General features: G+C 46.6%; 73 non-coding genes and 2 pseudogenes across 73 annotated transcripts; all 75 read left to right on the forward strand.

Moving 5' to 3' along the window:
• The first annotated feature begins 7 nt into the window (after window positions 1-7).
• Window positions 8-126, forward strand: LOC146878084 (5S ribosomal RNA). The gene has a single exon (XR_014989175.1). It is a non-coding gene; the product is annotated as a 5S ribosomal RNA (ribosomal RNA).
• Window positions 127-344: 218 nt separating this feature from the next.
• LOC146878085 (5S ribosomal RNA) lies at window positions 345-463 on the forward strand. The gene has a single exon (XR_014989550.1). It is a non-coding gene; the product is annotated as a 5S ribosomal RNA (ribosomal RNA).
• A 218-nt stretch (window positions 464-681) lies between these two features.
• On the forward strand, window positions 682-800 carry LOC146878086 (5S ribosomal RNA). Its single transcript, XR_014989900.1, has one exon. It is a non-coding gene; the product is annotated as a 5S ribosomal RNA (ribosomal RNA).
• Window positions 801-1,018: 218 nt separating this feature from the next.
• On the forward strand, window positions 1,019-1,137 carry LOC146878087 (5S ribosomal RNA). Its single transcript, XR_014989901.1, has one exon. It is a non-coding gene; the product is annotated as a 5S ribosomal RNA (ribosomal RNA).
• A 218-nt stretch (window positions 1,138-1,355) lies between these two features.
• On the forward strand, window positions 1,356-1,474 carry LOC146878088 (5S ribosomal RNA). Its single transcript, XR_014989551.1, has one exon. It is a non-coding gene; the product is annotated as a 5S ribosomal RNA (ribosomal RNA).
• A 218-nt stretch (window positions 1,475-1,692) lies between these two features.
• LOC146878089 (5S ribosomal RNA) lies at window positions 1,693-1,811 on the forward strand. The gene has a single exon (XR_014989552.1). It is a non-coding gene; the product is annotated as a 5S ribosomal RNA (ribosomal RNA).
• A 218-nt stretch (window positions 1,812-2,029) lies between these two features.
• Window positions 2,030-2,148, forward strand: LOC146878090 (5S ribosomal RNA). The gene has a single exon (XR_014989553.1). It is a non-coding gene; the product is annotated as a 5S ribosomal RNA (ribosomal RNA).
• Window positions 2,149-2,366: 218 nt separating this feature from the next.
• LOC146878091 (5S ribosomal RNA) lies at window positions 2,367-2,503 on the forward strand (annotated as a pseudogene).
• A 218-nt stretch (window positions 2,504-2,721) lies between these two features.
• On the forward strand, window positions 2,722-2,840 carry LOC146878092 (5S ribosomal RNA). Its single transcript, XR_014989349.1, has one exon. It is a non-coding gene; the product is annotated as a 5S ribosomal RNA (ribosomal RNA).
• A 218-nt stretch (window positions 2,841-3,058) lies between these two features.
• LOC146878093 (5S ribosomal RNA) lies at window positions 3,059-3,177 on the forward strand. Its single transcript, XR_014989554.1, has one exon. It is a non-coding gene; the product is annotated as a 5S ribosomal RNA (ribosomal RNA).
• Window positions 3,178-3,386: 209 nt separating this feature from the next.
• LOC146878094 (5S ribosomal RNA) lies at window positions 3,387-3,505 on the forward strand. The gene has a single exon (XR_014989339.1). It is a non-coding gene; the product is annotated as a 5S ribosomal RNA (ribosomal RNA).
• Window positions 3,506-3,723: 218 nt separating this feature from the next.
• Window positions 3,724-3,842, forward strand: LOC146878095 (5S ribosomal RNA). Its single transcript, XR_014989556.1, has one exon. It is a non-coding gene; the product is annotated as a 5S ribosomal RNA (ribosomal RNA).
• Window positions 3,843-4,060: 218 nt separating this feature from the next.
• Window positions 4,061-4,179, forward strand: LOC146878096 (5S ribosomal RNA). The gene has a single exon (XR_014989557.1). It is a non-coding gene; the product is annotated as a 5S ribosomal RNA (ribosomal RNA).
• Window positions 4,180-4,397: 218 nt separating this feature from the next.
• On the forward strand, window positions 4,398-4,516 carry LOC146878097 (5S ribosomal RNA). The gene has a single exon (XR_014989558.1). It is a non-coding gene; the product is annotated as a 5S ribosomal RNA (ribosomal RNA).
• A 218-nt stretch (window positions 4,517-4,734) lies between these two features.
• Window positions 4,735-4,853, forward strand: LOC146878098 (5S ribosomal RNA). The gene has a single exon (XR_014989559.1). It is a non-coding gene; the product is annotated as a 5S ribosomal RNA (ribosomal RNA).
• A 218-nt stretch (window positions 4,854-5,071) lies between these two features.
• Window positions 5,072-5,190, forward strand: LOC146878099 (5S ribosomal RNA). The gene has a single exon (XR_014989560.1). It is a non-coding gene; the product is annotated as a 5S ribosomal RNA (ribosomal RNA).
• A 218-nt stretch (window positions 5,191-5,408) lies between these two features.
• LOC146878100 (5S ribosomal RNA) lies at window positions 5,409-5,527 on the forward strand. The gene has a single exon (XR_014989562.1). It is a non-coding gene; the product is annotated as a 5S ribosomal RNA (ribosomal RNA).
• Window positions 5,528-5,745: 218 nt separating this feature from the next.
• Window positions 5,746-5,864, forward strand: LOC146878101 (5S ribosomal RNA). Its single transcript, XR_014989563.1, has one exon. It is a non-coding gene; the product is annotated as a 5S ribosomal RNA (ribosomal RNA).
• A 218-nt stretch (window positions 5,865-6,082) lies between these two features.
• Window positions 6,083-6,201, forward strand: LOC146878102 (5S ribosomal RNA). The gene has a single exon (XR_014989564.1). It is a non-coding gene; the product is annotated as a 5S ribosomal RNA (ribosomal RNA).
• Window positions 6,202-6,419: 218 nt separating this feature from the next.
• LOC146878103 (5S ribosomal RNA) lies at window positions 6,420-6,538 on the forward strand. Its single transcript, XR_014989565.1, has one exon. It is a non-coding gene; the product is annotated as a 5S ribosomal RNA (ribosomal RNA).
• Window positions 6,539-6,756: 218 nt separating this feature from the next.
• On the forward strand, window positions 6,757-6,875 carry LOC146878104 (5S ribosomal RNA). The gene has a single exon (XR_014989353.1). It is a non-coding gene; the product is annotated as a 5S ribosomal RNA (ribosomal RNA).
• Window positions 6,876-7,093: 218 nt separating this feature from the next.
• Window positions 7,094-7,212, forward strand: LOC146878105 (5S ribosomal RNA). Its single transcript, XR_014989566.1, has one exon. It is a non-coding gene; the product is annotated as a 5S ribosomal RNA (ribosomal RNA).
• Window positions 7,213-7,430: 218 nt separating this feature from the next.
• On the forward strand, window positions 7,431-7,549 carry LOC146878106 (5S ribosomal RNA). The gene has a single exon (XR_014989367.1). It is a non-coding gene; the product is annotated as a 5S ribosomal RNA (ribosomal RNA).
• A 218-nt stretch (window positions 7,550-7,767) lies between these two features.
• LOC146878107 (5S ribosomal RNA) lies at window positions 7,768-7,886 on the forward strand. The gene has a single exon (XR_014989250.1). It is a non-coding gene; the product is annotated as a 5S ribosomal RNA (ribosomal RNA).
• A 218-nt stretch (window positions 7,887-8,104) lies between these two features.
• LOC146878108 (5S ribosomal RNA) lies at window positions 8,105-8,223 on the forward strand. Its single transcript, XR_014989368.1, has one exon. It is a non-coding gene; the product is annotated as a 5S ribosomal RNA (ribosomal RNA).
• A 218-nt stretch (window positions 8,224-8,441) lies between these two features.
• LOC146878109 (5S ribosomal RNA) lies at window positions 8,442-8,560 on the forward strand. The gene has a single exon (XR_014989568.1). It is a non-coding gene; the product is annotated as a 5S ribosomal RNA (ribosomal RNA).
• A 218-nt stretch (window positions 8,561-8,778) lies between these two features.
• LOC146878110 (5S ribosomal RNA) lies at window positions 8,779-8,897 on the forward strand. The gene has a single exon (XR_014989569.1). It is a non-coding gene; the product is annotated as a 5S ribosomal RNA (ribosomal RNA).
• Window positions 8,898-9,115: 218 nt separating this feature from the next.
• Window positions 9,116-9,234, forward strand: LOC146878111 (5S ribosomal RNA). Its single transcript, XR_014989570.1, has one exon. It is a non-coding gene; the product is annotated as a 5S ribosomal RNA (ribosomal RNA).
• Window positions 9,235-9,452: 218 nt separating this feature from the next.
• On the forward strand, window positions 9,453-9,571 carry LOC146878112 (5S ribosomal RNA). The gene has a single exon (XR_014989369.1). It is a non-coding gene; the product is annotated as a 5S ribosomal RNA (ribosomal RNA).
• Window positions 9,572-9,789: 218 nt separating this feature from the next.
• LOC146878113 (5S ribosomal RNA) lies at window positions 9,790-9,908 on the forward strand. The gene has a single exon (XR_014989571.1). It is a non-coding gene; the product is annotated as a 5S ribosomal RNA (ribosomal RNA).
• Window positions 9,909-10,126: 218 nt separating this feature from the next.
• Window positions 10,127-10,245, forward strand: LOC146878114 (5S ribosomal RNA). Its single transcript, XR_014989573.1, has one exon. It is a non-coding gene; the product is annotated as a 5S ribosomal RNA (ribosomal RNA).
• Window positions 10,246-10,463: 218 nt separating this feature from the next.
• Window positions 10,464-10,582, forward strand: LOC146878115 (5S ribosomal RNA). The gene has a single exon (XR_014989574.1). It is a non-coding gene; the product is annotated as a 5S ribosomal RNA (ribosomal RNA).
• Window positions 10,583-10,800: 218 nt separating this feature from the next.
• On the forward strand, window positions 10,801-10,919 carry LOC146878116 (5S ribosomal RNA). The gene has a single exon (XR_014989354.1). It is a non-coding gene; the product is annotated as a 5S ribosomal RNA (ribosomal RNA).
• A 218-nt stretch (window positions 10,920-11,137) lies between these two features.
• Window positions 11,138-11,256, forward strand: LOC146878117 (5S ribosomal RNA). The gene has a single exon (XR_014989575.1). It is a non-coding gene; the product is annotated as a 5S ribosomal RNA (ribosomal RNA).
• Window positions 11,257-11,474: 218 nt separating this feature from the next.
• LOC146878118 (5S ribosomal RNA) lies at window positions 11,475-11,593 on the forward strand. The gene has a single exon (XR_014989371.1). It is a non-coding gene; the product is annotated as a 5S ribosomal RNA (ribosomal RNA).
• Window positions 11,594-11,811: 218 nt separating this feature from the next.
• Window positions 11,812-11,930, forward strand: LOC146878119 (5S ribosomal RNA). Its single transcript, XR_014989576.1, has one exon. It is a non-coding gene; the product is annotated as a 5S ribosomal RNA (ribosomal RNA).
• Window positions 11,931-12,148: 218 nt separating this feature from the next.
• LOC146878120 (5S ribosomal RNA) lies at window positions 12,149-12,267 on the forward strand. Its single transcript, XR_014989372.1, has one exon. It is a non-coding gene; the product is annotated as a 5S ribosomal RNA (ribosomal RNA).
• A 218-nt stretch (window positions 12,268-12,485) lies between these two features.
• On the forward strand, window positions 12,486-12,604 carry LOC146878121 (5S ribosomal RNA). Its single transcript, XR_014989577.1, has one exon. It is a non-coding gene; the product is annotated as a 5S ribosomal RNA (ribosomal RNA).
• A 218-nt stretch (window positions 12,605-12,822) lies between these two features.
• On the forward strand, window positions 12,823-12,941 carry LOC146878122 (5S ribosomal RNA). The gene has a single exon (XR_014989578.1). It is a non-coding gene; the product is annotated as a 5S ribosomal RNA (ribosomal RNA).
• Window positions 12,942-13,159: 218 nt separating this feature from the next.
• On the forward strand, window positions 13,160-13,278 carry LOC146878123 (5S ribosomal RNA). Its single transcript, XR_014989580.1, has one exon. It is a non-coding gene; the product is annotated as a 5S ribosomal RNA (ribosomal RNA).
• A 218-nt stretch (window positions 13,279-13,496) lies between these two features.
• On the forward strand, window positions 13,497-13,615 carry LOC146878124 (5S ribosomal RNA). The gene has a single exon (XR_014989581.1). It is a non-coding gene; the product is annotated as a 5S ribosomal RNA (ribosomal RNA).
• A 218-nt stretch (window positions 13,616-13,833) lies between these two features.
• Window positions 13,834-13,952, forward strand: LOC146878125 (5S ribosomal RNA). The gene has a single exon (XR_014989384.1). It is a non-coding gene; the product is annotated as a 5S ribosomal RNA (ribosomal RNA).
• A 218-nt stretch (window positions 13,953-14,170) lies between these two features.
• On the forward strand, window positions 14,171-14,289 carry LOC146878126 (5S ribosomal RNA). Its single transcript, XR_014989582.1, has one exon. It is a non-coding gene; the product is annotated as a 5S ribosomal RNA (ribosomal RNA).
• Window positions 14,290-14,507: 218 nt separating this feature from the next.
• Window positions 14,508-14,626, forward strand: LOC146878127 (5S ribosomal RNA). The gene has a single exon (XR_014989268.1). It is a non-coding gene; the product is annotated as a 5S ribosomal RNA (ribosomal RNA).
• Window positions 14,627-14,844: 218 nt separating this feature from the next.
• On the forward strand, window positions 14,845-14,963 carry LOC146878128 (5S ribosomal RNA). Its single transcript, XR_014989583.1, has one exon. It is a non-coding gene; the product is annotated as a 5S ribosomal RNA (ribosomal RNA).
• Window positions 14,964-15,181: 218 nt separating this feature from the next.
• Window positions 15,182-15,300, forward strand: LOC146878129 (5S ribosomal RNA). Its single transcript, XR_014989584.1, has one exon. It is a non-coding gene; the product is annotated as a 5S ribosomal RNA (ribosomal RNA).
• Window positions 15,301-15,518: 218 nt separating this feature from the next.
• LOC146878130 (5S ribosomal RNA) lies at window positions 15,519-15,637 on the forward strand. The gene has a single exon (XR_014989585.1). It is a non-coding gene; the product is annotated as a 5S ribosomal RNA (ribosomal RNA).
• A 218-nt stretch (window positions 15,638-15,855) lies between these two features.
• Window positions 15,856-15,974, forward strand: LOC146878131 (5S ribosomal RNA). Its single transcript, XR_014989586.1, has one exon. It is a non-coding gene; the product is annotated as a 5S ribosomal RNA (ribosomal RNA).
• A 218-nt stretch (window positions 15,975-16,192) lies between these two features.
• On the forward strand, window positions 16,193-16,311 carry LOC146878132 (5S ribosomal RNA). Its single transcript, XR_014989323.1, has one exon. It is a non-coding gene; the product is annotated as a 5S ribosomal RNA (ribosomal RNA).
• Window positions 16,312-16,529: 218 nt separating this feature from the next.
• Window positions 16,530-16,648, forward strand: LOC146878133 (5S ribosomal RNA). The gene has a single exon (XR_014989587.1). It is a non-coding gene; the product is annotated as a 5S ribosomal RNA (ribosomal RNA).
• A 218-nt stretch (window positions 16,649-16,866) lies between these two features.
• LOC146878134 (5S ribosomal RNA) lies at window positions 16,867-16,985 on the forward strand. The gene has a single exon (XR_014989187.1). It is a non-coding gene; the product is annotated as a 5S ribosomal RNA (ribosomal RNA).
• Window positions 16,986-17,203: 218 nt separating this feature from the next.
• LOC146878135 (5S ribosomal RNA) lies at window positions 17,204-17,322 on the forward strand. Its single transcript, XR_014989188.1, has one exon. It is a non-coding gene; the product is annotated as a 5S ribosomal RNA (ribosomal RNA).
• A 218-nt stretch (window positions 17,323-17,540) lies between these two features.
• Window positions 17,541-17,659, forward strand: LOC146878136 (5S ribosomal RNA). Its single transcript, XR_014989406.1, has one exon. It is a non-coding gene; the product is annotated as a 5S ribosomal RNA (ribosomal RNA).
• Window positions 17,660-17,877: 218 nt separating this feature from the next.
• LOC146878137 (5S ribosomal RNA) lies at window positions 17,878-17,996 on the forward strand. Its single transcript, XR_014989864.1, has one exon. It is a non-coding gene; the product is annotated as a 5S ribosomal RNA (ribosomal RNA).
• A 218-nt stretch (window positions 17,997-18,214) lies between these two features.
• LOC146878138 (5S ribosomal RNA) lies at window positions 18,215-18,333 on the forward strand. The gene has a single exon (XR_014989273.1). It is a non-coding gene; the product is annotated as a 5S ribosomal RNA (ribosomal RNA).
• A 218-nt stretch (window positions 18,334-18,551) lies between these two features.
• Window positions 18,552-18,670, forward strand: LOC146878139 (5S ribosomal RNA). Its single transcript, XR_014989176.1, has one exon. It is a non-coding gene; the product is annotated as a 5S ribosomal RNA (ribosomal RNA).
• A 218-nt stretch (window positions 18,671-18,888) lies between these two features.
• On the forward strand, window positions 18,889-19,007 carry LOC146878140 (5S ribosomal RNA). Its single transcript, XR_014989588.1, has one exon. It is a non-coding gene; the product is annotated as a 5S ribosomal RNA (ribosomal RNA).
• Window positions 19,008-19,225: 218 nt separating this feature from the next.
• Window positions 19,226-19,344, forward strand: LOC146878141 (5S ribosomal RNA). Its single transcript, XR_014989264.1, has one exon. It is a non-coding gene; the product is annotated as a 5S ribosomal RNA (ribosomal RNA).
• A 218-nt stretch (window positions 19,345-19,562) lies between these two features.
• On the forward strand, window positions 19,563-19,681 carry LOC146878142 (5S ribosomal RNA). The gene has a single exon (XR_014989407.1). It is a non-coding gene; the product is annotated as a 5S ribosomal RNA (ribosomal RNA).
• Window positions 19,682-19,899: 218 nt separating this feature from the next.
• LOC146878143 (5S ribosomal RNA) lies at window positions 19,900-20,018 on the forward strand. The gene has a single exon (XR_014989408.1). It is a non-coding gene; the product is annotated as a 5S ribosomal RNA (ribosomal RNA).
• Window positions 20,019-20,236: 218 nt separating this feature from the next.
• LOC146878144 (5S ribosomal RNA) lies at window positions 20,237-20,355 on the forward strand. Its single transcript, XR_014989361.1, has one exon. It is a non-coding gene; the product is annotated as a 5S ribosomal RNA (ribosomal RNA).
• Window positions 20,356-20,573: 218 nt separating this feature from the next.
• Window positions 20,574-20,692, forward strand: LOC146878145 (5S ribosomal RNA). Its single transcript, XR_014989177.1, has one exon. It is a non-coding gene; the product is annotated as a 5S ribosomal RNA (ribosomal RNA).
• Window positions 20,693-20,910: 218 nt separating this feature from the next.
• LOC146878146 (5S ribosomal RNA) lies at window positions 20,911-21,029 on the forward strand. The gene has a single exon (XR_014989589.1). It is a non-coding gene; the product is annotated as a 5S ribosomal RNA (ribosomal RNA).
• Window positions 21,030-21,247: 218 nt separating this feature from the next.
• Window positions 21,248-21,366, forward strand: LOC146878147 (5S ribosomal RNA). Its single transcript, XR_014989373.1, has one exon. It is a non-coding gene; the product is annotated as a 5S ribosomal RNA (ribosomal RNA).
• A 218-nt stretch (window positions 21,367-21,584) lies between these two features.
• On the forward strand, window positions 21,585-21,703 carry LOC146878148 (5S ribosomal RNA). Its single transcript, XR_014989591.1, has one exon. It is a non-coding gene; the product is annotated as a 5S ribosomal RNA (ribosomal RNA).
• Window positions 21,704-21,921: 218 nt separating this feature from the next.
• Window positions 21,922-22,040, forward strand: LOC146878149 (5S ribosomal RNA). The gene has a single exon (XR_014989592.1). It is a non-coding gene; the product is annotated as a 5S ribosomal RNA (ribosomal RNA).
• Window positions 22,041-22,258: 218 nt separating this feature from the next.
• Window positions 22,259-22,377, forward strand: LOC146878150 (5S ribosomal RNA). Its single transcript, XR_014989593.1, has one exon. It is a non-coding gene; the product is annotated as a 5S ribosomal RNA (ribosomal RNA).
• Window positions 22,378-22,595: 218 nt separating this feature from the next.
• Window positions 22,596-22,714, forward strand: LOC146878151 (5S ribosomal RNA). The gene has a single exon (XR_014989274.1). It is a non-coding gene; the product is annotated as a 5S ribosomal RNA (ribosomal RNA).
• Window positions 22,715-22,932: 218 nt separating this feature from the next.
• On the forward strand, window positions 22,933-23,051 carry LOC146878152 (5S ribosomal RNA). Its single transcript, XR_014989594.1, has one exon. It is a non-coding gene; the product is annotated as a 5S ribosomal RNA (ribosomal RNA).
• A 218-nt stretch (window positions 23,052-23,269) lies between these two features.
• On the forward strand, window positions 23,270-23,388 carry LOC146878153 (5S ribosomal RNA; annotated as a pseudogene).
• A 194-nt stretch (window positions 23,389-23,582) lies between these two features.
• Window positions 23,583-23,701, forward strand: LOC146878154 (5S ribosomal RNA). Its single transcript, XR_014989595.1, has one exon. It is a non-coding gene; the product is annotated as a 5S ribosomal RNA (ribosomal RNA).
• A 218-nt stretch (window positions 23,702-23,919) lies between these two features.
• On the forward strand, window positions 23,920-24,038 carry LOC146878155 (5S ribosomal RNA). The gene has a single exon (XR_014989209.1). It is a non-coding gene; the product is annotated as a 5S ribosomal RNA (ribosomal RNA).
• Window positions 24,039-24,256: 218 nt separating this feature from the next.
• Window positions 24,257-24,375, forward strand: LOC146878156 (5S ribosomal RNA). The gene has a single exon (XR_014989158.1). It is a non-coding gene; the product is annotated as a 5S ribosomal RNA (ribosomal RNA).
• Window positions 24,376-24,576: 201 nt separating this feature from the next.
• Window positions 24,577-24,695, forward strand: LOC146878157 (5S ribosomal RNA). The gene has a single exon (XR_014989596.1). It is a non-coding gene; the product is annotated as a 5S ribosomal RNA (ribosomal RNA).
• Window positions 24,696-24,913: 218 nt separating this feature from the next.
• On the forward strand, window positions 24,914-25,032 carry LOC146878158 (5S ribosomal RNA). Its single transcript, XR_014989597.1, has one exon. It is a non-coding gene; the product is annotated as a 5S ribosomal RNA (ribosomal RNA).
• Window positions 25,033-25,216: the final 184 nt, after the last annotated feature.

Consider the following 25,216-nt stretch of genomic DNA (forward strand, 5'->3'; position numbering starts at 1 on the left):
ACTTCACAGGTGCGATCATACCAGCACTAATGCACCGGATCCCATCAGAACTCCGCAGTTAAGCGTGCTTGGGCGAGAGTAGTACTAGAATGGGTGACCTCCTGGGAAGTCCTCGTGTTGCACCTCTTTTTTACGTTATTTTCTTTTCCTACGTTCTTTTCATCACTGTTTTCTTTTGCAATCAAATCCTAAATTATCACCTAAATCATTCCAACTGACTACTACCAAAATCTCTTCAGACCAAAACAACCCACCTCACGTCCCCGTGCCCCCGCGCCGCGCCAAGTGTTCAAACTTAGGCCCAATGCGAAACCCATATGTACATTGATCGTGCAATACTTCACAGGTGCGATCATACCAGCACTAATGCACCGGATCCCATCAGAACTCCGCAGTTAAGCGTGCTTGGGCGAGAGTAGTACTAGGATGGGTGACCTCCTGGGAAGTCCTCGTGTTGCACCTCTTTTTTACGTTATTTTCTTTTCCCACGTTCTTTTCATCACTGTTTTCTTTTGCAATCAAATCCTAAATTATCACCTAAATCATTCCAACTGACTACTACCAAAATCTCTTCAGACCAAAACAACCCACCTCACGTCCCCGTGCCCCCGCGCCGCGCCAAGTGTTCAAACTTAGGCCCAATGCGAAACCCATATGTACATTGATCGTGCAATACTTCACAGGTGCGATCATACCAGCACTAATGCACCGGATCCCATCAGAACTCCGCAGTTAAGCGTGCTTGGGCGAGAGTAGTACTACGATGGGTGACCTCCTGGGAAGTCCTCGTGTTGCACCTCTTTTTTACGTTATTTTCTTTTCCCACGTTCTTTTCATCACTGTTTTCTTTTGCAATCAAATCCTAAATTATCACCTAAATCATTCCAACTGACTACTACCAAAATCTCTTCAGACCAAAACAACCCACCTCACGTCCCCGTGCCCCCGCGCCGCGCCAAGTGTTCAAACTTAGGCCCAACGCGAAACCCATATGTACATTGATCGTGCAATACTTCACAGGTGCGATCATACCAGCACTAATGCACCGGATCCCATCAGAACTCCGCAGTTAAGCGTGCTTGGGCGAGAGTAGTACTACGATGGGTGACCTCCTGGGAAGTCCTCGTGTTGCACCTCTTTTTTACGTTATTTTCTTTTCCTACGTTCTTTTCATCACTGTTTTCTTTTGCAATCAAATCCTAAATTATCACCTAAATCATTCCAACTGACTACTACCAAAATCTCTTCAGACCAAAACAACCCACCTCACGTCCCCGTGCCCCCGCGCCGCGCCAAGTGTTCAAGCTTAGGCCCAATGCGAAACCCATATGTACATTGATCGTGCAATACTTCACAGGTGCGATCATACCAGCACTAATGCACCGGATCCCATCAGAACTCCGCAGTTAAGCGTGCTTGGGCGAGAGTAGTACTAGGATGGGTGACCTCCTGGGAAGTCCTCGTGTTGCACCTCTTTTTTACGTTATTTTCTTTTCCTACGTTCTTTTCATCACTGTTTTCTTTTGCAATCAAATCCTAAATTATCACCTAAATCATTCCAACTGACTACTACCAAAATCTCTTCAGACCAAAACAACCCACCTCACGTCCCCGTGCCCCCGCGCCGCGCCAAGTGTTCAAACTTAGGCCCAATGCGAAACCCATATGTACATTGATCGTGCAATACTTCACAGGTGCGATCATACCAGCACTAATGCACCGGATCCCATCAGAACTCCGCAGTTAAGCGTGCTTGGGCGAGAGTAGTACTAGGATGGGTGACCTCCTGGGAAGTCCTCGTGTTGCACCTCTTTTTTACGTTATTTTCTTTTCCTACGTTCTTTTCATCACTGTTTTCTTTTGCAATCAAATCCTAAATTATCACCTAAATCATTCCAACTGACTACTACCAAAATCTCTTCAGACCAAAACAACCCACCTCACGTCCCCGTGCCCCCGCGCCGCGCCAAGTGTTCAAACTTAGGCCCAATGCGAAACCCATATGTACATTGATCGTGCAATACTTCACAGGTGCGATCATACCAGCACTAATGCACCGGATCCCATCAGAACTCCGCAGTTAAGCGTGCTTGGGCGAGAGTAGTACTAGGATGGGTGACCTCCTGGGAAGTCCTCGTGTTGCACCTCTTTTTTACGTTATTTTCTTTTCCTACGTTCTTTTCATCACTGTTTTCTTTTGCAATCAAATCCTAAATTATCACCTAAATCATTCCAACTGACTACTACCAAAATCTCTTCAGACCAAAACAACCCACCTCACGTCCCCGTGCCCCCGCGCCGCGCCAAGTGTTCAAACTTAGGCCCAATGCGAAACCCATATGTACATTGATCGTGCAATACTTCACAGGTGCGATCATACCAGCACTAATGCACCGGATCCCATCAGAGCACCGGATCCCATCAGAACTCCGCAGTTAAGCGTGCTTGGGCGAGAGTAGTACTAGGATGGGTGACCTCCTGGGAAGTCCTCGTGATGCACCTCTTTTTTACGTTATTTTCTTTTCCTACGTTCTTTTCATCACTGTTTTCTTTTGCAATCAAATCCTAAATTATCACCTAAATCATTCCAACTGACTACTACCAAAATCTCTTCAGACCAAAACAACCCACCTCACGTCCCCGTGCCCCCGCGCCGCGCCAAGTGTTCAAACTTAGGCCCAATGCGAAACCCATATGTACATTGATCGTGCAATACTTCACAGGTGCGATCATACCAGCACTAATGCACCGGATCCCATCAGAACTTCGCAGTTAAGCGTGCTTGGGCGAGAGTAGTACTACGATGGGTGACCTCCTGGGAAGTCCTCGTGTTGCACCTCTTTTTTACGTTATTTTCTTTTCCTACGTTCTTTTCATCACTGTTTTCTTTTGCAATCAAATCCTAAATTATCACCTAAATCATTCCAACTGACTACTACCAAAATCTCTTCAGACCAAAACAACCCACCTCACGTCCCCGTGCCCCCGCGCCGCGCCAAGTGTTCAAACTTAGGCCCAATGCGAAACCCATATGTACATTGATCGTGCAATACTTCACAGGTGCGATCATACCAGCACTAATGCACCGGATCCCATCAGAACTCCGCAGTTAAGCGTGCTTGGGCGAGAGTAGTACTAGGATGGGTGACCTCCTGGGAAGTCCTCGTGTTGCACCTCTTTTTTACGTTATTTTCTTTTCCTACGTTCTTTTCATCACTGTTTTCTTTTGCAATCAAATCCTAAATCATTCCAACTGACTACTACCAAAATCTCTTCAGACCAAAACAACCCACCTCACGTCCCCGTGCCCCCGCGCCGCCGCGCCAAGTGTTCAAACTTAGGCCCAATGCGAAACCCATATGTACATTGATCGTGCAATACTTCACAGGTGCGATCATACCAGCACTAATGCACCAGATCCCATCAGAACTCCGCAGTTAAGCGTGCTTGGGCGAGAGTAGTACTAGGATGGGTGACCTCCTGGGAAGTCCTCGTGTTGCACCTCTTTTTTACGTTATTTTCTTTTCCTACGTTCTTTTCATCACTGTTTTCTTTTGCAATCAAATCCTAAATTATCACCTAAATCATTCCAACTGACTACTACCAAAATCTCTTCAGACCAAAACAACCCACCTCACGTCCCCGTGCCCCCGCGTCGCGCCAAGTGTTCAAACTTAGGCCCAATGCGAAACCCATATGTACATTGATCGTGCAATACTTCACAGGTGCGATCATACCAGCACTAATGCACCGGATCCCATCAGAACTCCGCAGTTAAGCGTGCTTGGGCGAGAGTAGTACTAGGATGGGTGACCTCCTGGGAAGTCCTCGTGTTGCACCTCTTTTTTACGTTATTTTCTTTTCCTACGTTCTTTTCATCACTGTTTTCTTTTGCAATCAAATCCTAAATTATCACCTAAATCATTCCAACTGACTACTACCAAAATCTCTTCAGACCAAAACAACCCACCTCACGTCCCCGTGCCCCCGCGCCGCGCCAAGTGTTCAAACTTAGGCCCAATGCGAAACCCATATGTACATTGATCGTGCAATACTTCACAGGTGCGATCATACCAGCACTAATGCACCGGATCCCATCAGAACTCCGCAGTTAAGCGTGCTTGGGCGAGAGTAGTACTAGGATGGGTGACCTCCTGGGAAGTCCTCGTGTTGCACCTCTTTTTTACGTTATTTTCTTTTCCTACGTTCTTTTCATCACTGTTTTCTTTTGCAATCAAATCCTAAATTATCACCTAAATCATTCCAACTGACTACTACCAAAATCTCTTCAGACCAAAACAACCCACCTCACGTCCCCGTGCCCCCGCGCCGCGCCAAGTGTTCAAACTTAGGCCCAATGCGAAACCCATATGTACATTGATCGTGCAATACTTCACAGGTGCGATCATACCAGCACTAATGCACCGGATCCCATCAGAACTCCGCAGTTAAGCGTGCTTGGGCGAGAGTAGTACTAGGATGGGTGACCTCCTGGGAAGTCCTCGTGTTGCACCTCTTTTTTACGTTATTTTCTTTTCCTACGTTCTTTTCATCACTGTTTTCTTTTGCAATCAAATCCTAAATTATCACCTAAATCATTCCAACTGACTACTACCAAAATCTCTTCAGACCAAAACAACCCACCTCACGTCCCCGTGCCCCCGCGCCGCGCCAAGTGTTCAAACTTAGGCCCAATGCGAAACCCATATGTACATTGATCGTGCAATACTTCACAGGTGCGATCATACCAGCACTAATGCACCGGATCCCATCAGAACTCCGCAGTTAAGCGTGCTTGGGCGAGAGTAGTACTAGGATGGGTGACCTCCTGGGAAGTCCTCGTGTTGCACCTCTTTTTTACGTTATTTTCTTTTCCTACGTTCTTTTCATCACTGTTTTCTTTTGCAATCAAATCCTAAATTATCACCTAAATCATTCCAACTGACTACTACCAAAATCTCTTCAGACCAAAACAACCCACCTCACGTCCCCGTGCCCCCGCGCCGCGCCAAGTGTTCAAACTTAGGCCCAATGCGAAACCCATATGTACATTGATCGTGCAATACTTCACAGGTGCGATCATACCAGCACTAATGCACCGGATCCCATCAGAACTCCGCAGTTAAGCGTGCTTGGGCGAGAGTAGTACTAGGATGGGTGACCTCCTGGGAAGTCCTCGTGTTGCACCTCTTTTTTACGTTATTTTCTTTTCCTACGTTCTTTTCATCACTGTTTTCTTTTGCAATCAAATCCTAAATTATCACCTAAATCATTCCAACTGACTACTACCAAAATCTCTTCAGACCAAAACAACCCACCTCACGTCCCCGTGCCCCCGCGCCGCGCCAAGTGTTCAAACTTAGGCCCAATGCGAAACCCATATGTACATTGATCGTGCAATACTTCACAGGTGCGATCATACCAGCACTAATGCACCGGATCCCATCAGAACTCCGCAGTTAAGCGTGCTTGGGCGAGAGTAGTACTAGGATGGGTGACCTCCTGGGAAGTCCTCGTGTTGCACCTCTTTTTTACGTTATTTTCTTTTCCCACGTTCTTTTCATCACTGTTTTCTTTTGCAATCAAATCCTAAATTATCACCTAAATCATTCCAACTGACTACTACCAAAATCTCTTCAGACCAAAACAACCCACCTCACGTCCCCGTGCCCCCGCGCCGCGCCAAGTGTTCAAACTTAGGCCCAATGCGAAACCCATATGTACATTGATCGTGCAATACTTCACAGGTGCGATCATACCAGCACTAATGCACCGGATCCCATCAGAACTCCGCAGTTAAGCGTGCTTGGGCGAGAGTAGTACTAGGATGGGTGACCTCCTGGGAAGTCCTCGTGTTGCACCTCTTTTTTACGTTATTTTCTTTTCCTACGTTCTTTTCATCACTGTTTTCTTTTGCAATCAAATCCTAAATTATCACCTAAATCATTCCAACTGACTACTACCAAAATCTCTTCAGACCAAAACAACCCACCTCACGTCCCCGTGCCCCCGCGCCGCGCCAAGTGTTCAAACTTAGGCCCAATGCGAAACCCATATGTACATTGATCGTGCAATACTTCACAGGTGCGATCATACCAGCACTAATGCACCGGATCCCATCAGAACTCCGCAGTTAAGCGTGCTTGGGCGAGAGTAGTACTAGGATGGGTGACCTCCTGGGAAGTCCTCGTGTTGCACCTCTTTTTTACGTTATTTTCTTTTCCCACGTTCTTTTCATCACTGTTTTCTTTTGCAATCAAATCCTAAATTATCACCTAAATCATTCCAACTGACTACTACCAAAATCTCTTCAGACCAAAACAACCCACCTCACGTCCCCGTGCCCCCGCGCCGCGCCAAGTGTTCAAACTTAGGCCCAATGCGAAACCCATATGTACATTGATCGTGCAATACTTCACAGGTGCGATCATACCAGCACTAATGCACCGGATCCCATCAGAACTCCGCAGTTAAGCGTGCTTGGGCGAGAGTAGTACTAGGATGGGTGACCTCCTGGGAAGTCCTCGTGTTGCACCTCTTTTTTACGTTATTTTCTTTTCCCACGTTCTTTTCATCACTGTTTTCTTTTGCAATCAAATCCTAAATTATCACCTAAATCATTCCAACTGACTACTACCAAAATCTCTTCAGACCAAAACAACCCACCTCACGTCCCCGTGCCCCCGCGCCGCGCCAAGTGTTCAAACTTAGGCCCAATGCGAAACCCATATGTACATTGATCGTGCAATACTTCACAGGTGCGATCATACCAGCACTAATGCACCGGATCCCATCAGAACTCCGCAGTTAAGCGTGCTTGGGCAAGAGTAGTACTAGGATGGGTGACCTCCTGGGAAGTCCTCGTGTTGCACCTCTTTTTTACGTTATTTTCTTTTCCTACGTTCTTTTCATCACTGTTTTCTTTTGCAATCAAATCCTAAATTATCACCTAAATCATTCCAACTGACTACTACCAAAATCTCTTCAGACCAAAACAACCCACCTCACGTCCCCGTGCCCCCGCGCCGCGCCAAGTGTTCAAACTTAGGCCCAATGCGAAACCCATATGTACATTGATCGTGCAATACTTCACAGGTGCGATCATACCAGCACTAATGCACCGGATCCCATCAGAACTCCGCAGTTAAGCGTGCTTGGGCGAGAGTAGTACTAGGATGGGTGACCTCCTGGGAAGTCCTCGTGTTGCACCTCTTTTTTACGTTATTTTCTTTTCCTACGTTCTTTTCATCACTGTTTTCTTTTGCAATCAAATCCTAAATTATCACCTAAATCATTCCAACTGACTACTACCAAAATCTCTTCAGACCAAAACAACCCACCTCACGTCCCCGTGCCCCCACGCCGCGCCAAGTGTTCAAACTTAGGCCCAATGCGAAACCCATATGTACATTGATCGTGCAATACTTCACAGGTGCGATCATACCAGCACTAATGCACCGGATCCCATCAGAACGCCGCAGTTAAGCGTGCTTGGGCGAGAGTAGTACTAGGATGGGTGACCTCCTGGGAAGTCCTCGTGTTGCACCTCTTTTTTACGTTATTTTCTTTTCCCACGTTCTTTTCATCACTGTTTTCTTTTGCAATCAAATCCTAAATTATCACCTAAATCATTCCAACTGACTACTACCAAAATCTCTTCAGACCAAAACAACCCACCTCACGTCCCCGTGCCCCCGCGCCGCGCCAAGTGTTCAAACTTAGGCCCAATGCGAAACCCATATGTACATTGATCGTGCAATACTTCACAGGTGCGATCATACCCGCACTAATGCACCGGATCCCATCAGAACTCCGCAGTTAAGCGTGCTTGGGCGAGAGTAGTACTAGGATGGGTGACCTCCTGGGAAGTCCTCGTGTTGCACCTCTTTTTTACGTTATTTTCTTTTCCCACGTTCTTTTCATCACTGTTTTCTTTTGCAATCAAATCCTAAATTATCACCTAAATCATTCCAACTGACTACTACCAAAATCTCTTCAGACCAAAACAACCCACCTCACGTCCCCGTGCCCCCGCGCCGCGCCAAGTGTTCAAACTTAGGCCCAATGCGAAACCCATATGTACATTGATCGTGCAATACTTCACAGGTGCGATCATACCAGCACTAATGCACCGGATCCCATCAGAACGCCGCAGTTAAGCGTGCTTGGGCGAGAGTAGTACTAGGATGGGTGACCTCCTGGGAAGTCCTCGTGTTGCACCTCTTTTTTACGTTATTTTCTTTTCCCACGTTCTTTTCATCACTGTTTTCTTTTGCAATCAAATCCTAAATTATCACCTAAATCATTCCAACTGACTACTACCAAAATCTCTTCAGACCAAAACAACCCACCTCACGTCCCCGTGCCCCCGCGCCGCGCCAAGTGTTCAAACTTAGGCCCAATGCGAAACCCATATGTACATTGATCGTGCAATACTTCACAGGTGCGATCATACCAGCACTAATGCACCGGATCCCATCAGAACTCCGCAGTTAAGCGTGCTTGGGCGAGAGTAGTACTAGGATGGGTGACCTCCTGGGAAGTCCTCGTGTTGCACCTCTTTTTTACGTTATTTTCTTTTCCCACGTTCTTTTCATCACTGTTTTCTTTTGCAATCAAATCCTAAATTATCACCTAAATCATTCCAACTGACTACTACCAAAATCTCTTCAGACCAAAACAACCCACCTCACGTCCCCGTGCCCCCGCGCCGCGCCAAGTGTTCAAACTTAGGCCCAATGCGAAACCCATATGTACATTGATCGTGCAATACTTCACAGGTGCGATCATACCAGCACTAATGCACCGGATCCCATCAGAACTCCGCAGTTAAGCGTGCTTGGGCGAGAGTAGTACTAGGATGGGTGACCTCCTGGGAAGTCCTCGTGTTGCACCTCTTTTTTACGTTATTTTCTTTTCCTACGTTCTTTTCATCACTGTTTTCTTTTGCAATCAAATCCTAAATTATCACCTAAATCATTCCAACTGACTACTACCAAAATCTCTTCAGACCAAAACAACCCACCTCACGTCCCCGTGCCCCCGCGCCGCGCCAAGTGTTCAAACTTAGGCCCAATGCGAAACCCATATGTACATTGATCGTGCAATACTTCACAGGTGCGATCATACCAGCACTAATGCACCGGATCCCATCAGAACTCCGCAGTTAAGCGTGCTTGGGCGAGAGTAGTACTAGGATGGGTGACCTCCTGGGAAGTCCTCGTGTTGCACCTCTTTTTTACGTTATTTTCTTTTCCTACGTTCTTTTCATCACTGTTTTCTTTTGCAATCAAATCCTAAATTATCACCTAAATCATTCCAACTGACTACTACCAAAATCTCTTCAGACCAAAACAACCCACCTCACGTCCCCGTGCCCCCGCGCCGCGCCAAGTGTTCAAACTTAGGCCCAATGCGAAACCCATATGTACATTGATCGTGCAATACTTCACAGGTGCGATCATACCAGCACTAATGCACCGGATCCCATCAGAACGCCGCAGTTAAGCGTGCTTGGGCGAGAGTAGTACTAGGATGGGTGACCTCCTGGGAAGTCCTCGTGTTGCACCTCTTTTTTACGTTATTTTCTTTTCCCACGTTCTTTTCATCACTGTTTTCTTTTGCAATCAAATCCTAAATTATCACCTAAATCATTCCAACTGACTACTACCAAAATCTCTTCAGACCAAAACAACCCACCTCACGTCCCCGTGCCCCCGCGCCGCGCCAAGTGTTCAAACTTAGGCCCAATGCGAAACCCATATGTACATTGATCGTGCAATACTTCACAGGTGCGATCATACCAGCACTAATGCACCGGATCCCATCAGAACTCCGCAGTTAAGCGTGCTTGGGCGAGAGTAGTACTAGGATGGGTGACCTCCTGGGAAGTCCTCGTGTTGCACCTCTTTTTTACGTTATTTTCTTTTCCCACGTTCTTTTCATCACTGTTTTCTTTTGCAATCAAATCCTAAATTATCACCTAAATCATTCCAACTGACTACTACCAAAATCTCTTCAGACCAAAACAACCCACCTCACGTCCCCGTGCCCCCGCGCCGCGCCAAGTGTTCAAACTTAGGCCCAATGCGAAACCCATATGTACATTGATCGTGCAATACTTCACAGGTGCGATCATACCAGCACTAATGCACCGGATCCCATCAGAACTCCGCAGTTAAGCGTGCTTGGGCGAGAGTAGTACTAGGATGGGTGACCTCCTGGGAAGTCCTCGTGTTGCACCTCTTTTTTACGTTATTTTCTTTTCCCACGTTCTTTTCATCACTGTTTTCTTTTGCAATCAAATCCTAAATTATCACCTAAATCATTCCAACTGACTACTACCAAAATCTCTTCAGACCAAAACAACCCACCTCACGTCCCCGTGCCCCCGCGCCGCGCCAAGTGTTCAAACTTAGGCCCAATGCGAAACCCATATGTACATTGATCGTGCAATACTTCACAGGTGCGATCATACCAGCACTAATGCACCGGATCCCATCAGAACTCCGCAGTTAAGCGTGCTTGGGCGAGAGTAGTACTAGGATGGGTGACCTCCTGGGAAGTCCTCGTGTTGCACCTCTTTTTTACGTTATTTTCTTTTCCCACGTTCTTTTCATCACTGTTTTCTTTTGCAATCAAATCCTAAATTATCACCTAAATCATTCCAACTGACTACTACCAAAATCTCTTCAGACCAAAACAACCCACCTCACGTCCCCGTGCCCCCGCGCCGCGCCAAGTGTTCAAACTTAGGCCCAATGCGAAACCCATATGTACATTGATCGTGCAATACTTCACAGGTGCGATCATACCAGCACTAATGCACCGGATCCCATCAGAACTCCGCAGTTAAGCGTGCTTGGGCAAGAGTAGTACTAGGATGGGTGACCTCCTGGGAAGTCCTCGTGTTGCACCTCTTTTTTACGTTATTTTCTTTTCCTACGTTCTTTTCATCACAGTTTTCTTTTGCAATCAAATCCTAAATTATCACCTAAATCATTCCAACTGACTACTACCAAAATCTCTTCAGACCAAAACAACCCACCTCACGTCCCCGTGCCCCCGCGCCGCGCCAAGTGTTCAAACTTAGGCCCAATGCGAAACCCATATGTACATTGATCGTGCAATACTTCACAGGTGCGATCATACCAGCACTAATGCACCGGATCCCATCAGAACTCCGCAGTTAAGCGTGCTTGGGCGAGAGTAGTACTAGGATGGGTGACCTCCTGGGAAGTCCTCGTGTTGCACCTCTTTTTTACGTTATTTTCTTTTCCTACGTTCTTTTCATCACTGTTTTCTTTTGCAATCAAATCCTAAATTATCACCTAAATCATTCCAACTGACTACTACCAAAATCTCTTCAGACCAAAACAACCCACCTCACGTCCCCGTGCCCCCGCGCCGCGCCAAGTGTTCAAACTTAGGCCCAATGCGAAACCCATATGTACATTGATCGTGCAATACTTCACAGGTGCGATCATACCAGCACTAATGCACCGGATCCCATCAGAACGCCGCAGTTAAGCGTGCTTGGGCGAGAGTAGTACTAGGATGGGTGACCTCCTGGGAAGTCCTCGTGTTGCACCTCTTTTTTACGTTATTTTCTTTTCCCACGTTCTTTTCATCACTGTTTTCTTTTGCAATCAAATCCTAAATTATCACCTAAATCATTCCAACTGACTACTACCAAAATCTCTTCAGACCAAAACAACCCACCTCACGTCCCCGTGCCCCCGCGCCGCGCCAAGTGTTCAAACTTAGGCCCAATGCGAAACCCATATGTACATTGATCGTGCAATACTTCACAGGTGCGATCATACCAGCACTAATGCACCGGATCCCATCAGAACTCCGCAGTTAAGCGTGCTTGGGCGAGAGTAGTACTAGGATGGGTGACCTCCTGGGAAGTCCTCGTGTTGCACCTCTTTTTTACGTTATTTTCTTTTCCCACGTTCTTTTCATCACTGTTTTCTTTTGCAATCAAATCCTAAATTATCACCTAAATCATTCCAACTGACTACTACCAAAATCTCTTCAGACCAAAACAACCCACCTCACGTCCCCGTGCCCCCGCGCCGCGCCAAGTGTTCAAACTTAGGCCCAATGCGAAACCCATATGTACATTGATCGTGCAATACTTCACAGGTGCGATCATACCAGCACTAATGCACCGGATCCCATCAGAACGCCGCAGTTAAGCGTGCTTGGGCGAGAGTAGTACTAGGATGGGTGACCTCCTGGGAAGTCCTCGTGTTGCACCTCTTTTTTACGTTATTTTCTTTTCCCACGTTCTTTTCATCACTGTTTTCTTTTGCAATCAAATCCTAAATTATCACCTAAATCATTCCAACTGACTACTACCAAAATCTCTTCAGACCAAAACAACCCACCTCACGTCCCCGTGCCCCCGCGCCGCGCCAAGTGTTCAAACTTAGGCCCAATGCGAAACCCATATGTACATTGATCGTGCAATACTTCACAGGTGCGATCATACCAGCACTAATGCACCGGATCCCATCAGAACTCCGCAGTTAAGCGTGCTTGGGCGAGAGTAGTACTAGGATGGGTGACCTCCTGGGAAGTCCTCGTGTTGCACCTCTTTTTTACGTTATTTTCTTTTCCCACGTTCTTTTCATCACTGTTTTCTTTTGCAATCAAATCCTAAATTATCACCTAAATCATTCCAACTGACTACTACCAAAATCTCTTCAGACCAAAACAACCCACCTCACGTCCCCGTGCCCCCGCGCCGCGCCAAGTGTTCAAACTTAGGCCCAATGCGAAACCCATATGTACATTGATCGTGCAATACTTCACAGGTGCGATCATACCAGCACTAATGCACCGGATCCCATCAGAACTCCGCAGTTAAGCGTGCTTGGGCGAGAGTAGTACTAGGATGGGTGACCTCCTGGGAAGTCCTCGTGTTGCACCTCTTTTTTACGTTATTTTCTTTTCCTACGTTCTTTTCATCACTGTTTTCTTTTGCAATCAAATCCTAAATTATCACCTAAATCATTCCAACTGACTACTACCAAAATCTCTTCAGACCAAAACAACCCACCTCACGTCCCCGTGCCCCCGCGCCGCGCCAAGTGTTCAAACTTAGGCCCAATGCGAAACCCATATGTACATTGATCGTGCAATACTTCACAGGTGCGATCATACCAGCACTAATGCACCGGATCCCATCAGAACTCCGCAGTTAAGCGTGCTTGGGCGAGAGTAGTACTAGGATGGGTGACCTCCTGGGAAGTCCTCGTGTTGCACCTCTTTTTTACGTTATTTTCTTTTCCTACGTTCTTTTCATCACTGTTTTCTTTTGCAATCAAATCCTAAATTATCACCTAAATCATTCCAACTGACTACTACCAAAATCTCTTCAGACCAAAACAACCCACCTCACGTCCCCGTGCCCCCGCGCCGCGCCAAGTGTTCAAACTTAGGCCCAATGCGAAACCCATATGTACATTGATCGTGCAATACTTCACAGGTGCGATCATACCAGCACTAATGCACCGGATCCCATCAGAACTCCGCAGTTAAGCGTGCTTGGGCGAGAGTAGTACTAGGATGGGTGACCTCCTGGGAAGTCCTCGTGTTGCACCTCTTTTTTACGTTATTTTCTTTTCCTACGTTCTTTTCATCACTGTTTTCTTTTGCAATCAAATCCTAAATTATCACCTAAATCATTCCAACTGACTACTACCAAAATCTCTTCAGACCAAAACAACCCACCTCACGTCCCCGTGCCCCCGCGCCGCGCCAAGTGTTCAAACTTAGGCCCAATGCGAAACCCATATGTACATTGATCGTGCAATACTTCACAGGTGCGATCATACCAGCACTAATGCACCGAATCCCATCAGAACTCCGCAGTTAAGCGTGCTTGGGCGAGAGTAGTACTAGGATGGGTGACCTCCTGGGAAGTCCTCGTGTTGCACCTCTTTTTTACGTTATTTTCTTTTCCTACGTTCTTTTCATCACTGTTTTCTTTTGCAATCAAATCCTAAATTATCACCTAAATCATTCCAACTGACTACTACCAAAATCTCTTCAGACCAAAACAACCCACCTCACGTCCCCGTGCCCCCGCGCCGCGCCAAGTGTTCAAACTTAGGCCCAATGCGAAACCCATATGTACATTGATCGTGCAATACTTCACAGGTGCGATCATACCAGCACTAATGCACCGGATCCCATCAGAACTCCGCAGTTAAGCGTGCTTGGGCGAGAGTAGTACTAGGATGGGTGACCTCCTGGGAAGTCCTCGTGTTGCACCTCTTTTTTACGTTATTTTCTTTTCCTACGTTCTTTTCATCACTGTTTTCTTTTGCAATCAAATCCTAAATTATCACCTAAATCATTCCAACTGACTACTACCAAAATCTCTTCAGACCAAAACAACCCACCTCACGTCCCCGTGCCCCCGCGCCGCGCCAAGTGTTCAAACTTAGGCCCAATGCGAAACCCATATGTACATTGATCGTGCAATACTTCACAGGTGCGATCATACCAGCACTAATGCACCGGATCCCATCAGAACTCCGCAGTTAAGCGTGCTTGGACGAGAGTAGTACTAGGATGGGTGACCTCCTGGGAATTCCTCGTGTTGCACCTCTTTTTTACGTTATTTTCTTTTCCTACGTTCTTTTCATCACTGTTTTCTTTTGCAATCAAATCCTAAATTATCACCTAAATCATTCCAACTGACTACTACCAAAATCTCTTCAGACCAAAACAACCCACCTCACGTCCCCGTGCCCCCGCGCCGCGCCAAGTGTTCAAACTTAGGCCCAATGCGAAACCCATATGTACATTGATCGTGCAATACTTCACAGGTGCGATCATACCAGCACTAATGCACCGGATCCCATCAGAACTCCGCAGTTAAGCGTGCTTGGGCGAGAGTAGTACTAGGATGGGTGACCTCCTGGGAAGTCCTCGTGTTGCACCTCTTTTTTACGTTATTTTCTTTTCCTACGTTCTTTTCATCACTGTTTTCTTTTGCAATCAAATCCTAAATTATCACCTAAATCATTCCAACTGACTACTACCAAAATCTCTTCAGACCAAAACAACCCACCTCACGTCCCCGTGCCCCCGCGCCGCGCCAAGTGTTCAAACTTAGGCCCAATGCGAAACCCATATGTACATTGATCGTGCAATACTTCACAGGTGCGATCATACCAGCACTAATGCACCGGATCCCATCAGAACTCCGCAGTTAAGCGTGCTTGGGCGAGAGTAGTACTAGGATGGGTGACCTCCTGGGAAGTCCTCGTGTTGCACCTCTTTTTTACGTTATTTTCTTTTCCTACGTTCTTTTCATCACTGTTTTCTTTTGCAATCAAATCCTAAATTATCACCTAAATCATTCCAACTGACTACTACCAAAATCTCTTCAGACCAAAACAACCCACCTCACGTCCCCGTGCCCCCGCGCCGCGCCAAGTGTTCAAACTTAGGCCCAATGCGAAACCCATATGTACATTGATCGTGCAATACTTCACAGGTGCGATCATACCAGCACTAATGCACCGGATCCCATCAGAACTCCGCAGTTAAGCGTGCTTGGGCGAGAGTAGTACTAGGATGGGTGACCTCCTGGGAAGTCCTCGTGTTGCACCTCTTTTTTACGTTATTTTCTTTTCCTACGTTCTTTTCATCACTGTTTTCTTTTGCAATCAAATCCTAAATTATCACCTAAATCATTCCAACTGACTACTACCAAAATCTCTTCAGACCAAAACAACCCACCTCACGTCCCCGTGCCCCCGCGCCGCGCCAAGTGTTCAAACTTAGGCCCAATGCGAAACCCATATGTACATTGATCGTGCAATACTTCACAGGTGCGATCATACCAGCACTAATGCACCGGATCCCATCAGAACTCCGCAGTTAAGCGTGCTTGGGCGAGAGTAGTACTAGGATGGGTGACCTCCTGGGAAGTCCTCGTGTTGCACCTCTTTTTTACGTTATTTTCTTTTCCTACGTTCTTTTCATCACTGTTTTCTTTTGCAATCAAATCCTAAATTATCACCTAAATCATTCCAACTGACTACTACCAAAATCTCTTCAGACCAAAACAACCCACCTCACGTCCCCGTGCCCCCGCGCCGCGCCAAGTGTTCAAACTTAGGCCCAATGCGAAACCCATATGTACATTGATCGTGCAATACTTCACAGGTGCGATCATACCAGCACTAATGCACCGGATCCCATCAGAACTCCGCAGTTAAGCGTGCTTGGGCGAGAGTAGTACTAGGATGGGTGACCTCCTTGGAAGTCCTCGTGTTGCACCTCTTTTTTACGTTATTTTCTTTTCCTACGTTCTTTTCATCACTGTTTTCTTTTGCAATCAAATCCTAAATTATCACCTAAATCATTCCAACTGACTACTACCAAAATCTCTTCAGACCAAAACAACCCATCTCACGTCCCCGTGCCCCCGCGCCGCGCCAAGTGTTCAAACTTAGGCCCAATGCGAAACCCATATGTACATTGATCGTGCAATACTTCACAGGTGCGATCATACCAGCACTAATGCACCGGATCCCATCAGAACTCCGCAGTTAAGCGTGCTTGGGCGAGAGTAGTACTAGGATGGGTGACCTCCTGGGAAGTCCTCGTGTTGCACCTCTTTTTTACGTTATTTTCTTTTCCTACGTTCTTTTCATCACTGTTTTCTTTTGCAATCAAATCCTAAATTATCACCTAAATCATTCCAACTGACTACTACCAAAATCTCTTCAGACCAAAACAACCCAACTCACGTCCCCGTGCCCCCGCGCCGCGCCAAGTGTTCAAACTTAGGCCCAATGCGAAACCCATATGTACATTGATCGTGCAATACTTCACAGGTGCGATCATACCAGCACTAATGCACCGGATCCCATCAGAACTCCGCAGTTAAGCGTGCTTGGGCGAGAGTAGTACTAGGATGGGTGACCTCCTGGGAATTCCTCGTGTTGCATCTCTTTTTTACGTTATTTTCTTTTCCTACGTTCTTTTCATCACTGTTTTCTTTTGCAATCAAATCCTAAATTATCACCTAAATCATTCCAACTGACTACTACCAAAATCTCTTCAGACCAAAACAACCCACCTCACGTCCCCGTGCCCCCGCGCCGCGCCAAGTGTTCAAACTTAGGCCCAATGCGAAACCCATATGTACATTGATCGTGCAATACTTCACAGGTGCGATCATACCAGCACTAATGCACCGGATCCCATCAGAACTCCGCAGTTAAGTGTGCTTGGGCGAGAGTAGTACTAGGATGGGTGACCTCCTGGGAAGTCCTCGTGTTGCACCTCTTTTTTACGTTATTTTCTTTTCCTACGTTCTTTTCATCACTGTTTTCTTTTGCAATCAAATCCTAAATTATCACCTAAATCATTCCAACTGACTACTACCAAAATCTCTTCAGACCAAAACAACCCACCTCACGTCCCCGTGCCCCCGCGCCGCGCCAAGTGTTCAAACTTAGGCCCAATGCGAAACCCATATGTACATTGATCGTGCAATACTTCACAGGTGCGATCATACCAGCACTAATGCACCGGATCCCATCAGAACTCCGCAGTTAAGTGTGCTTGGGAGAGAGTAGTACTAGGATGGGTGACCTCCTGGGAAGTCCTCGTGTTGCACCTCTTTTTTACGTTATTTTCTTTTCCTACGTTCTTTTCATCACTGTTTTCTTTTGCAATCAAATCCTAAATTATCACCTAAATCATTCCAACTGACTACTACCAAAATCTCTTCAGACCAAAACAACCCACCTCACGTCCCCGTGCCCCCGCGCCGCGCCAAGTGTTCAAACTTAGGCCCAATGCGAAACCCATATGTACATTGATCGTGCAATACTTCACAGGTGCGATCATACCAGCACTAATGCACCGGATCCCATCAGAACTCCGCAGTTAAGCGTGCTTGGGCGAGAGTAGTACTAGGATGGGTGACCACCTGGGAAGTCCTCGTGTTGCACCTCTTTTTTACGTTATTTTCTTTCCCTACGTCCTTTTCATCACTGTTTTCTTTTGCAATCAAATCCTAAATTATCACCTAAATCATTCCAACTGACTACTACCAAAATCTCTTCAGACCAAAACAACCCACCTCACGTCCCCGTGCCCCCGCGCCGCGCCAAGTGTTCAAACTTAGGCCCAATGCGAAACCCATATGTACATTGATCGTGCAATACTTCACAGGTGCGATCATACCAGCATTAATGCACCGGATCCCATCAGAACTCCGCAGTTAAGCGTGCTTGGGCGAGAGTAGTACTAGAATGGGTGACCTCCTGGGAAGTCCTCGTGTTGCACCTCTTTTTTACGTTATTTTCTTTTCCTACGTTCTTTTCATCACTGTTTTCTTTTGCAATCAAATCCTAAATTATCACCTAAATCATTCCAACTGACTACTACCAAAATCTCTTCAGACCAAAACAACCCACCTCACGTCCCCGTGCCCCCGCGCCGCGCCAAGTGTTCAAACTTAGGCCCAATGCGAAACCCATATGTACATTGATCGTGCAATACTTCACAGGTGCGATCATACCAGCACTAATGCACCGGATCCCATCAGAACTCCGCAGTTAAGCGTGCTTGGGCGAGAGTAGTACTAGAATGGGTGACCTCCTGGGAAGTCCTCGTGTTGCACCTCTTTTTTACGTTATTTTCTTTTCCTACGTTCTTTTCATCACTGTTTTCTTTTGCAATCAAATCCTAAATTATCACCTAAATCATTCCAACTGACTACTACCAAAATCTCTTCAGACCAAAACAACCCACCTCACGTCCCCGTGCCCCCGCGCCGCGCCAAGTGTTCAAACTTAGGCCCAATGCGAAACCCATATGTACATTGATCGTGCAATACTTCACAGGTGCGATCATACCAGCACTAATGCACCGGATCCCATCAGAACTCCGCAGTTAAGCGTGCTTGGGCGAGAGTAGTACTAGGATGGGTGACCTCCTGGGAAGTCCTCGTGTTGCACCTCTTTTTTACGTTATTTTCTTTCCCTACGTTCTTTTCATCACTGTTTTCTTTTGCAATCAAATCCTAAATTATCACCTAAATCATTCCAACTGACTACTACCAAAATCTCTTCAGACCAAAACAACCCACCTCACGTCCCCGTGCCCCCGCGCCGCGCCAAGTGTTCAAACTTAGGCCCAATGCGAAACCCATATGTACATTGATCGTGCAATACTTCACAGGTGCGATCATACCAGTACTAATGCACCGGATCCCATCAGAACTCCGCAGTTAAGCGTGCTTGGGCGAGAGTAGTACTAGGATGGGTGACCTCCTGGGAAGTCCTCGTGTTGCACCTCTTTTTTACGTTATTTTCTTTTCCTACGTTCTTTTCATCACTGTTTTCTTTTGCAATCAAATCCTAAATTATCACCTAAATCATTCCAACTGACTACTACCAAAATCTCTTCAGACCAAAACAACCCACCTCACGTCCCCGTGCCCCCGCGCCGCGCCAAGTGTTCAAACTTAGGCCCAATGCGAAACCCATATGTACATTGATCGTGCAATACTTCACAGGTGCGATCATACCAGCACTAATGCACCGGATCCCATCAGAACTCCGCAGTTAAGTGTGCTTGGGAGAGAGTAGTACTAGGATGGGTGACCTCCTGGGAAGTCCTCGTGTTGCACCTCTTTTTTACGTTATTTTCTTTTCCTACGTTCTTTTCATCACTGTTTTCTTTTGCAATCAAATCCTAAATTATCACCTAAATCATTCCAACTGACTACTACCAAAATCTCTTCAGACCAAAACAACCCACCTCACGTCCCCGTGCCCCCGCGCCGCGCCAAGTGTTCAAACTTAGGCCCAATGCGAAACCCATATGTACATTGATCGTGCAATACTTCACAGGTGCGATCATACCAGCACTAATGCACCGGATCCCATCAGAACTCCGCAGTTAAGTGTGCTTGGGAGAGAGTAGTACTAGGATGGGTGACCTCCTGGGAAGTCCTCGTGTTGCACCTCTTTTTTACGTTATTTTCTTTTCCTACGTTCTTTTCATCACTGTTTTCTTTTGCAATCAAATCCTAAATTATCACCTAAATCATTCCAACTGACTACTACCAAAATCTCTTCAGACCAAAACAACCCACCTCACGTCCCCGTGCCCCCGCGCCGCGCCAAGTGTTCAAACTTAGGCCCAATGCGAAACCCATATGTACATTGATCGTGCAATACTTCACAGGTGCGATCATACCAACACTAATGCACCGGATCCCATCAGAACTCCGCAGTTAAGCGTGCTTGGGCGAGAGTAGTACTAGGATGGGTGACCTCCTGGGAATTCCTCGTGTTGCACCTATTTTTTACGTTATTTTCTTTTCCTACGTTCTTTTCATCACTGTTTTCTTTTGCAATCAAATCCTAAATTATCACCTAAATCATTCCAACTGACTACTACCAAAATCTCTTCAGACCAAAACAACCCACCTCACGTCCCCGTGCCCCCGCGCCGCGCCAAGTGTTCAAACTTAGGCCCAATGCGAAACCCATATGTACATTGATCGTGCAATACTTCACAGGTGCGATCATACCAGCACTAATGCACCGGATCCCATCAGAACTCCGCAGTTAAGCGTGCTTGGGCGAGAGTAGTACTAGAATGGGTGACCTCCTGGGAAGTCCTCGTGTTGCACCTCTTTTTTACGTTATTTTCTTTTCCTACGTTCTTTTCATCACTGTTTTCTTTTGCAATCAAATCCTAAATTATCACCTAAATCATTCCAACTGACTACTACCAAAATCTCTTCAGACCAAAACAACCCACCTCACGTCCCCGTGCCCCCGCGCCGCGCCAAGTGTTCAAACTTAGGCCCAATGCGAAACCCATATGTACATTGATCGTGCAATACTTCACAGGTGCGATCATACCAGCACTAATGCACCGGATCCCATCAGAACTCCGCAGTTAAGCGTGCTTGGGCGAGAGTAGTACTAGGATGGGTGACCTCCTGGGAAGTCCTCGTGTTGCACCTCTTTTTTACGTTATTTTCTTTTCCTACGTTCTTTTCATCACTGTTTTCTTTTGCAATCAAATCCTAAATTATCACCTAAATCATTCCAACTGACTACTACCAAAATCTCTTCAGACCAAAACAACCCACCTCACGTCCCCGTGCCCCCGCGCCGCGCCAAGTGTTCAAACTTAGGCCCAATGCGAAACCCATATGTACATTGATCGTGCAATACTTCACAGGTGCGATCATACTAGCACTAATGCACCGGATCCCATCAGAACTCTGCAGTTAAGCGTGCTTGGGCGAGAGTAGTACTAGGATGGGTGACCTCCTGGGAAGTCCTCGTGTTGCACCTCTTTTTTACGTTATTTTCTTTTCCTACGTTCTTTTCATCACTGTTTTCTTTTGCAATCAAATCCTAAATTATCACCTAAATCATTCCAACTGACTACTACCAAAATCTCTTCAGACCAAAACAACCCACCTCACGTCCCCGTGCCCCCGCGCCGCGCCAAGTGTTCAAACTTAGGCCCAATGCGAAACCCATATGTACATTGATCGTGCAATACTTCACAGGTGCGATCATACCAGCACTAATGCACCGGATCCCATCAGAACTCCGCAGTTAAGCGTGCTTGGGCGAGAGTAGTACTAGGATGGGTGACCTCCTGGGAAGTCCTCGTGTTGCACCTCTTTTTTACGTTATTTTCTTTTCCTACGTTCTTTTCATCACTGTTTTCTTTTGCAATCAAATCCTAAATTATCACCTAAATCATTCCAACTGACTACTACCAAAATCTCTTCAGACCAAAACAACCCACCTCACGTCCCCGTGCCCCCGCGCCGCGCCAAGTGTTCAAACTTAGGCCCAATGCGAAACCCATATGTACATTGATCGTGCAATACTTCACAGGTGCGATCATACCAGCACTAATGCACCGGATCCCATCAGAACTCCGCAGTTAAGCGTGCTTGGGCGAGAGTAGTACTAGGATGGGTGACCTCCTGGGAAGTCCTCGTGTTGCACCTCTTTTTTACGTTATTTTCTTTTCCTACGTTCTTTTCATCACCGTTTTCTTTTGCAATCAAATCCTAAATTATCACCTAAATCATTCCAACTGACTACTACCAAAATCTCTTCAGACCAAAACAACCCACCTCACGTCCCCGTGCCCCCGCGCCGCGCCAAGTGTTCAAACTTAGGCCCAATGCGAAACCCATATGTACATTGATCGTGCAATACTTCACAGGTGCGATCATACCAGCACTAATGCACCGGATCCCATCAGAACTCCGCAGTTAAGCGTGCTTGGGCGAGAGTAGTACTAGGATGGGTGACCTCCTGGGAAGTCCTCGTGTTGCACCTCTTTTTTACGTTATTTTCTTTCCCTACGTCCTTTTCATCACTGTTTTCTTTTGCAATCAAATCCTAAATTATCACCTAAATCATTCCAACTGACTACTACCAAAATCTCTTCAGACCAAAACAACCCACCTCACGTCCCCGTGCCCCCGCGCCGCGCCAAGTGTTCAAACTTAGGCCCAATGCGAAACCCATATGTACATTGATCGTGCAATACTTCACAGGTGCGATCATACCAGCATTAATGCACCGGATCCCATCAGAACTCCGCAGTTAAGCGTGCTTGGGCGAGAGTAGTACTAGAATGGGTGACCTCCTGGGAAGTCCTCGTGTTGCACCTCTTTTTTACGTTATTTTCTTTTCCTACGTTCTTTTCATCACTGTTTTCTTTTGCAATCAAATCCTAAATTATCACCTAAATCATTCCAACTGACTACTACCAAAATCTCTTCAGACCAAAACAACCCACCTCACGTCCCCGTGCCCCCGCGCCGCGCCAAGTGTTCAAACTTAGGCCCAATGCGAAACCCATATGTACATTGATCGTGCAATACTTCACAGGTGCGATCATACCAGCACTAATGCACCGGATCCCATCAGAACTCCGCAGTTAAGCGTGCTTGGGCGAGAGTAGTACTAGGATGGGTGACCTCCTGGGAAGTCCTCGTGTTGCACCTCTTTTTTACGTTATTTTCTTTCCCTACGTTCTTTTCATCACTGTTTTCTTTTGCAATCAAATCCTAAATTATCACCTAAATCATTCCAACTGACTACTACCAAAATCTCTTCAGACCAAAACAACCCACCTCACGTCCCCGTGCCCCCGCGCCGCGCCAAGTGTTCAAACTTAGGCCCAATGCGAAACCCATATGTACATTGATCGTGCAATACTTCACAGGTGCGATCATACCAGCACTAATGCACCGGATCCCATCAGAACTCCGCAGTTAAGCGTGCTTGGGCGAGAGTAGTACTAGGATGGGTGACCTCCTGGGAAGTCCTATTTTCTTTTCCTACGTTCTTTTCATCACTGTTTTCTTTTGCAATCAAATCCTAAATTATCACCTAAATCATTCCAACTGACTACTACCAAAATCTCTTCAGACCAAAACAACCCACCTCACGTCCCCGTGCCCCCGCGCCGCGCCAAGTGTTCAAACTTAGGCCCAATGCGAAACCCATATGTACATTGATCGTGCAATACTTCACAGGTGCGATCATACCAGCACTAATGCACCGGATCCCATCAGAACTCCGCAGTTAAGCGTGCTTGGGCGAGAGTAGTACTAGGATGGGTGACCTCCTGGGAAGTCCTCGTGTTGCACCTCTTTTTTACGTTATTTTCTTTTCCTACGTTCTTTTCATCACTGTTTTCTTTTGCAATCAAATCCTAAATTATCACCTAAATCATTCCAACTGACTACTACCAAAATCTCTTCAGACCAAAACAACCCACCTCACCTCCCCGTGCCCCCGCGCCGCGCCAAGTGTTCAAACTTAGGCCCAATGCGAAACCCATATGTACATTGATCGTGCAATACTTCACAGGTGCGATCATACCAGCACTAATGCACCGGATCCCATCAGAACTCCGCAGTTAAGCGTGCTTGGGCGAGAGTAGTACTAGGATGGGTGACCTCCTGGGAATTCCTCGTGTTGCACCTCTTTTTTACGTTATTTTCTTTTCCTACTTTCTTTTCATCACTGTTTTCTTTTGCAATCAAATCCTAAATTATCACCTAAATCATTCCAACTGACTACTACCAAAATCTCTTCAGACCAAAACAACCCACCTCACGTCCCCGTGCCCCCGCGCCGCGCCAAGTGTTCAAACTTAGGCCCAATGCGAAACCCATATGTACATTGATCGTGCAATACTTCACAGGTGTGATCATACCAGCACTAATGCACCGGATCCCATCAGAACTCCGCAGTTAAGCGTGCTTGGGCGAGAGTAGTACTAGGATGGGTGACCTCCTGGGAAGTCCTCGTGTTGCACCTCTTTTTTACGTTATTTTCTTTTCCTACGTTCTTTTCATCACTGTTTTCTTTTGCAATCAAATCCTAAATCATTCCAACTGACTACTACCAAAATCTCTTCAGACCAAAACAACCCACCTCACGTCCCCGCGCCGCCGCGCCAAGTGTTCAAACTTAGGCTCAATGCGAAACCCATATGTACATTGATCGTGCAATACTTCACAGGTGCGATCATACCAGCACTAATGCACCGGATCCCATCAGAACTCCGCAGTTAAGCGTGCTTGGGCGAGAGTAGTACTAGGATGGGTGACCTCCTGGGAAGTCCTCGTGTTGCACCTCTTTTTTACGTTATTTTCTTTTCCTACGTTCTTTTCATCACTGTTTTCTTTTGCAATCAAATCCTAAATTATCACCTAAATCAATCCAACTGACTACTACCAAAATCTCTTCAGACCAAAACAACCCACCTCACGTCCCCGTGCCCCCGCGCCGCGCCAAGTGTTCAAACTTAGGCCCAATGCGAAACCCATATGTACATTGATCGTGCAATACTTCACAGGTGCGATCATACCAGCACTAATGCACCGGATCCCATCAGAACTCCGCAGTTAAGCGTGCTTGGGCGAGAGTAGTACTAGGATGGGTGACCTCCTGGGAAGTCCTCGTGTTGCACCTCTTTTTTACGTTATTTTCTTTTCCTACGTTCTTTTCATCACTGTTTTCTTTTGCAATCAAATCCTAAATTATCACCTAAATCATTCCAACTGACTACTACCAAAATCTCTTCAGACCAAAACAACCCACCTCACGTCCCCGTGCCCCCGCGCCGCGCCAAGTGTTCAAACTTAGGCCCAATGCGA

Source organism: Vigna unguiculata, unplaced genomic scaffold (assembly GCF_037176805.1).
Source record: "Vigna unguiculata cultivar grain cowpea cultivar isolate G323 ecotype 2 unplaced genomic scaffold, ASM3717680v1 ptg000026l_ERROPOS8475000, whole genome shotgun sequence".
NCBI classification, from domain to species: Eukaryota; Viridiplantae; Streptophyta; class Magnoliopsida; order Fabales; family Fabaceae; genus Vigna; species Vigna unguiculata.